The sequence below is a fragment of the Notamacropus eugenii genome, chromosome 3 (genome assembly GCF_028372415.1).
Source record: "Notamacropus eugenii isolate mMacEug1 chromosome 3, mMacEug1.pri_v2, whole genome shotgun sequence".
Taxonomy (NCBI): Eukaryota; Metazoa; Chordata; class Mammalia; order Diprotodontia; family Macropodidae; genus Notamacropus; species Notamacropus eugenii.
The window spans coordinates 424218901-424225734 of NC_092874.1; positions in this window are offsets into that span (position 1 = coordinate 424218901).

The following is a 6834-nucleotide window of genomic DNA, read 5'->3' on the forward strand; positions in this document are numbered from 1 at the left end:
TTTTTGGTTTTTTTGTTTCTCTTCCTGTATAATTCCCCAATAATTCAAATTTTCACTTTCTTTTCTCTTCCTTATATTTCTGATGTATAGGTAACAGGTACCACACACCATACCCACACCCTCAACCAAAGTCAGGGGAAAATGTGACTCAGCAGGTCCTCTGGGATTAGAAATAATAATCTCTAATATTACCATTTTATTTCCCCACTGTGATCTGCAGATTTCTGCCCATACCAGACTTTGAGAGTAGAATGAGAAGTGATGGGTAAAAAAATCATAGGAAGGCAGATTTCAGCCAGCACAAGAGCAAGCTTTCTAACAATCAGAGCTATCCAAACGTGGAATAGGCTGCCTCATAAGGTAGTGAGCTCCCTATCCCTGGAGGTCTTCAAGTGAGGACTGGGTGATCACCTATCTGGAATGTTATGAAAAGAATTTGAAAGGATAGGAGGAGGACTGGTAGACCTCTGAGGTTCCTTCTAATGCTAGTATTCTATGACCTTCTAGTCTGCCTGTTTGAACTGCTCTAACACACATCACTGCTCCCCTCCTTTATTGCAGGTAGCCATCTTGGCTAGGAGAAACCCACCAGATCCCCTAACTTTCCCTATCTGAAGCCCAGGAAGAAGACAGCATTGGCTTGATGTCAAGCAATGCTTTCAGTGAACCCAGGACTAAAAAGGGGGTCTGCCAATTCTTAGTCCATAACCTCAGGGATTGAATCCTTGGCAGGCATATATGAGTACACAGCAAGGGGGAATTTCCTGCCCCTTACCATGATGGATCAACACTGTCTCATAAGGGAAATTTGAACTGAATATTGAATGATCATGCCCATTTTGTAAAATACCAGTTCACTATCACCATTTCAGCACAAAAGGAGAATCTCTAATGTAAACCATCTTATGTATTTATGTAGGATGATGGGGACAAGACCTGTGACTTAATTGACATAGAGAACTCTCTAATAGGAAACTCCCTGTACCAATGCAAGTGAGCACCTTCTTTGTAACTTATAATCTCAGAGAGTTGCCTAGAGGTATTAAGAGTTTGAGTGATTCTCCTGGGGTCACACAGTATTTGTAAGAAGTAGGACTGATTCTAGGTCTTCCTTACACCATGCTGTCTCTGTGTAATTGTGTGCAATTTAATAAAGGAACCTTTGGAAATGATTAGAAAGTTTACCCACTAAATAGACAGGCAAGTTACTCTTAAAATTCAATTCACCAAATAATAAGCATCTCCTGTGTGTAGAGCACTTGGCGAGGTGCTAAAAGAGATTCAGTGTGCAATGTTTAGATGAGACACAGTCCTTGACCTCAAGTAGCTTATGGTCTAATTGTTTGTCCTTTGTTCTTGAAGAGGACCTTGACAATCAGGAAAGGGATGCCATGATTTGCAAGTGAATTGAATTTAAGAGAGGGAGGGCTGTGCAAAGTCACCAACCTTACTCTTTCCTTTGGAGCCATTTGGGTCCAGTGGCAAGATATAGATCAGAACAACTGGAGGTGGTCCTGGATACAGGTGGAGACCTTGACCTAGTCTGGTAGGTAGATATGAAAGGTAATTGATAAATGGTTAAAGTCTTCAGAAGAAGAAATACAAGCTATTAAGAGTCATATGAAAAAGTTCTCTAAATCACTAATAATTAGAGGAATGAAAATTAAAACAACTCTGATGTGCCACTTCAAATCCATCAGATTGGCAAAGATAATAAAAAAAGAAAGCGACATGCTGTAGGGACTGTGGGAAAATAGATACATTAAAGCACTGTTGGTAGAGCTATGCACTGGTCCAGACAACCTGAAGAGCAATTTGGAACTGGGAATATCCTTTTACCCTGTGATACCACTATTGGGTATATACCCCAAGAAAGTCAAAGAAAGAGGAAAATAATTCATACATACAAGGATGTTTTAGCCAATCTTTTGGTTAGTGGCAAAGAATTGGCACCTGAAGGAGTGCTTATCAGTTGGGGAATGGTTGAACAGTTATGGCATATCAATATGGTCAATATTATTTCCAATAGTATCAATATTATTATGCAATAAGAAAGGACAAAGGGGAATTTTTCAGAGAAATCTCGAAATATTTGTATGAACTGATGCAAAGTAAAGTGAGCAGAACCTGAAAAACAATTTCTCCAGTGTTAATACACATTGTAAAGACAAACGACTTTGAAAGACTTAAGAACTGATCAACACAATGAACCACCACAATTCTAGAAGACTTGGGATAAAATATATTATCCACCTTCAGACAGAGGGGAGATAGTCTAAGTGGACAGGTTAAAATATATTTTGGGTAGGGGGAGGGTAAGGAATATGTGAGCAATGGAAAAATTTGTTTTGCTTGACTACATATTTATATTCTATTTTTTCTTGCTTTCTCAATGGGTAGAGAAGGGGGAAAACAAAAGATTTGAGATCTGAAATTAAAATAAAATTGAATTAAAAAAGTAAAGTGCTTTGTGAATCTTTAAAAAAAAAGGAAATAGGAAAGACTCCAGTGGAAAATAATCCATAAGTATATCATGAAAGCTCAATCACAATGTTGCATAAGATTCATGGTGGGGGGAGTGGAAGCAGAGTGAGCTAATAACTGACCATGGAGACCAAAGCGAGCTTCAAGGAGCACGTGACATATGAGAAGGATTTTAAAGAATTCAACAGGTAAAGAAGGGCAAGGAGAGAGCATTTTAAATATAGAAAGCAGACTAAGCAAGGTCTCAGGGACAATTAAATGCAGGGCATGTTTCAGGGATGGTAGTACAGTTTGACTAGAGTGTAGAGAGGCTGGAGGGGACCGTAAAGAGAATGCAAATTGTAGAGAGCCTTGAATATCAAGCAAAGCCATGTGGACTCTGCTTGGTGGACATTTGGAATCCACTGAAGAATTTTGATAGGGGCAGGACATAACTAGGTATGCATAAAGAAGATTCATTTGGCAATGGTAAGAAGCATAGCTTGGAGTGCATTAACAATGGAGTAAGAAAGATCTATTAGGACCCTAAAGAAATCATGGTATAATGAGAGACAGTATGGTGTAATGGATAGAGTCAGGGAGTTGTTGATAATCAGTCATGTCTTCATGATCCTACATGAGGTTTGCTTGGCAAGAATACTGGAGAGGTTTGTCATTTCCTTCTCTAGCTCATTTTACAGATGAAGAACTAAGACAAATAGGGTTAAGTAACATACCCAGGGTCACATAGCTAGTAAGCTTGTATTTGATTGGATTTGAACTCAAGAAGATGAGTCTTCCTGATTCTGAACCCAATACTCTGTCCACTGTGCCACCTAACTTTCCTCAGAATCATGGATACCATTATTTAAAACCCTCCTTGGGTATTTTGTAGGTCAAGATCTCACACTGCGTATGTGGCCACTGGCCCCACGTGGCTCTGGAGGAGAAAGTGAAGGTGGCAACTTTGCACAGTTCTCTAATTCATTTGCATGTCTTGGCATCACCTTACTACTGTCATGGTGCTCTTCGAGAACAAAGGACAAACAACACAGGTATATAACCCTGGGTAAGTTGATTCTACTCTCTGGGCCTCAGTTTTCTCATCTGTAAAATAAGGAAATTGGATGCTTAAGAAATACCTTTCAGGGTCTGCTAGGTGGTGCCATGGATAGAGGACCTGAATTCAAATGTGGTCTCAGACACTTGACCCTTACTAGTTGTGTGACCCTGGGCAAGTCACTTAACCCCAATTGCCTCACCAAAAGAAAAATTACCTTCCAGTTCTAAATCTCTGACCCAATGAGAGCTTGCATTGGAGTGGTGGCAATCAGACTAAGAAGAAGAGGACAACAGATTTGACATTTAAGGCTCTTCCCAACATGGTCCCTTCATAAGAAGTCGTCCCTCCACTTTACTTCCCTCCCCACTCTCTACGGACTAGCTCTCTGTGCCATTCCTTGAATTCAACTCTCCATCTCTCCTGTCTTTGTTCTTTTGCACTTGCTATCACCTGGGGTGCTCTCCTTCCTTGCCTTTTCCTACTGACATACCTGGCTTCCTTCAAGACTCAGCCCAAATGTCACTTTCTGAAGGCCTTCCTGGTCCCAAGAAGTCTCTTAAGCTTTCCCCTCTAAGATTACCTTTCCTGTACTCTGCGTCTGTTGTGTATGGATCTTTTTATTTATATATTGTCTCCCTCATTAGCATGTGAGCTCCTCAGCCCTTAAGAAAGTGCCTGATACAAAAGTTAATTGCTTAGTAAGTTCTCATCAGTTTTTAGACTGGTATAGCAAAGGTAGATGAGAAGAGAATAAGGAGGAGCCAAAGATAACACCAACATTTTGATCATGGGACACTGGATAAAGAGGAGAATCGGTGATAGGCACATTGGATTTTAAAGGAGAGATACTCAACTGTGTTCTGTACATTTTGAGTTTGATGTGCTATTGGGACATCCAAATAGAGATATCCTTTAAGTTATCTAATTGGAGAAGTGGATCTGGAGCAGGGGGAAGTGGTCAGGGCTAAAGATTCAGATAAGAGAATCATCTATGCAAGTATGATGTTTGAAGCTATCAAACTGAATGAGATTTCCAAGGGTAAGAGCATAGAGACAAAAGATGATTGAAATTTAGAGAACACCAACTTTAATAGAACTCTGGAAGAGGATAAAGAAAGTAGAAAGTGAACCAGGAGAGTGAGGTGTCTCTGGAGCCAAGGGGAAGGACAGATGGTGGAAAATGTGCAGTCAGCAGGTTGAGAAGAATGAGAACTGAAAAAATGATCATGGATTTAAAGGTAGACAGGATCTCAGAGGTCATCAAATTCAGTCCTTTCATTTTACAGATGAGGAAACTGAAACTGAGAGAGGTGACTTGCCTCAGGTGACCCAGCCTGTAAGAATGTGAAGCAGATGATTAAAGCCAATGTTCTACCCATTGAGTCAACTAGCTCAATTGGATGGCATAATTACGTCATTATGGGTGATCTTTAAGAGAGTAGTTCCACTAATGGAGTGGATAGAAGTAAGCTCCGAGGGGCTATGTAGAAAGTAGCTGCACAAAACCTTTTTTAAAGAAGTTTTCTAACAAAAAAAGAAAAGAGGCAAGAGGCTAGACTAGATGGGTCAAAGGGAGGCTTTTTGTTTTTGGACTTTTTAAGGACTAGCCAGTCCAGAGCATGGTTGAAGGCAGAGAGTGAAGGGGGAGAGACTAAAGATGCATGGAATAGAGGGCATGAATTTTGAAGCAAGACCATTAATTCAATAAATGCCTATGAAGTGCTGGCAAGGTGGCATCTTTGCATTGAGCCAGGTTCTTGGGGGAGACATAGTACTTCAATACTATTTGCAGGAGCAGTGGTTTTTGTTAATGGAAATTCTCCTTTCACTGACAGTCCACCCAACCTTTCTACAAATAAGTGGTTGATCTTTCTAGAGTCACTGTGGCCAAAAGTTTCCATGGCCACTGAGTGGCCATTTTTGTGTTGATTCTCTCTTATGTCCAGACTGGTTCTCAATTGACAGATATATAATCAGTTTCATTACTGGACTTGTACTTGAATCCTTTACTACTTGATGGCAACTGCTAAAGATTTCAATCTGTTGGCATAGCTTCTAAGATGCCATGGCCACCTCCATGCCATGTGTTGGAGCAGTGCAAATGGAGAAGTGCAAAGATGATGCAGACTGCTCTAATGGTCATCCAGTGTAGGCTCATAGATCTAGAGCTGGGAGGCACTTCAGAATCCATCTAGTCCAATCCCTTAATCTTACCAGTGAGGAAACTGAGACTAAAAGAGGTGAAGAGACTTGCCCAAGTTCACAAAGGAAGGAAATATGACAGGTCAGATTTGAAGTCTAACTTCAGAACCAGTCCCTTTCACTGGACCACCATAGCCTTTATCTTCTGCCACTCAAACCCCACTCAACTCAGACAGAGTTTGGAGACTTCCAACCAATTTCCTATACTGTAAAATGGCACACCGTGAAGCCTGGAAGCGTTGGGGAAGGCTTCATAGAGGAAGGAAGACTCATCCTTGAAAGATTAGTCTTTATTTCTAAAAATATTTTTATTCATATATATATATATATATATATATTTCTATAAGGGGAGAAGCTCCTAGATAGAAATTGTCATTCTTCTTGGTTCCCTGATGGAAAAGCCCTATAACAGTTAACAAAGGTAACAATGGTTAGGGGCGGGGGAGAGGAGGTGGAGAGAGACTGTTGGAAAGCTGTTTTGCTAAAAACCAATCTCTGTTTTATTCTGGGAAACAACACAATGCAACCAAGTCTTCTGCTCTTGTTGCTTGTTTCATTCAGGGGCCTCACTCAAATAGAACCAATTATAGTTATGGGCAAAGAACTTAAATGAATCGCAGAAAATGGTGCTTTACAAAACAAAGAGGTGGAATCTGCACATTTCCTGGCCCAGGTTTAGGATTCTTCCTTTGCCCCGCCCCTCTCCTTCCTAGCCCTTGGTGTGGATAGCAGAGGAAGGTGACATTTTGTAAAAACTTAAACCAAGGTGGCATTTCCAAAGCTTCTCCCTAGCTGAGTTTTATACACTTTGATAAGGGCCTACAGAGCCCACCTAAGCAAAACTAGAAGTTTGGTCATCTGGATTGTTTTCTGTGCCCCCCCTCCCATCTCAATTTAATTCAATTGATAAAAGAGTTTAAAGCCTCTTCACTGTGCTATAGAATAGATAAAGACAAATATGGCACAGTCCAATGCTCATAGAGTTCAGAGCTGGGGGTGGGGTGGGAAGGTGGCCAGAGGAGATACAGTAAGATGGGTAAAGGGGAGGATATTATCAGTAGAGGGATTAGTGTGGGTAAAGACAGGAGGGTAGGATAGAATGGATT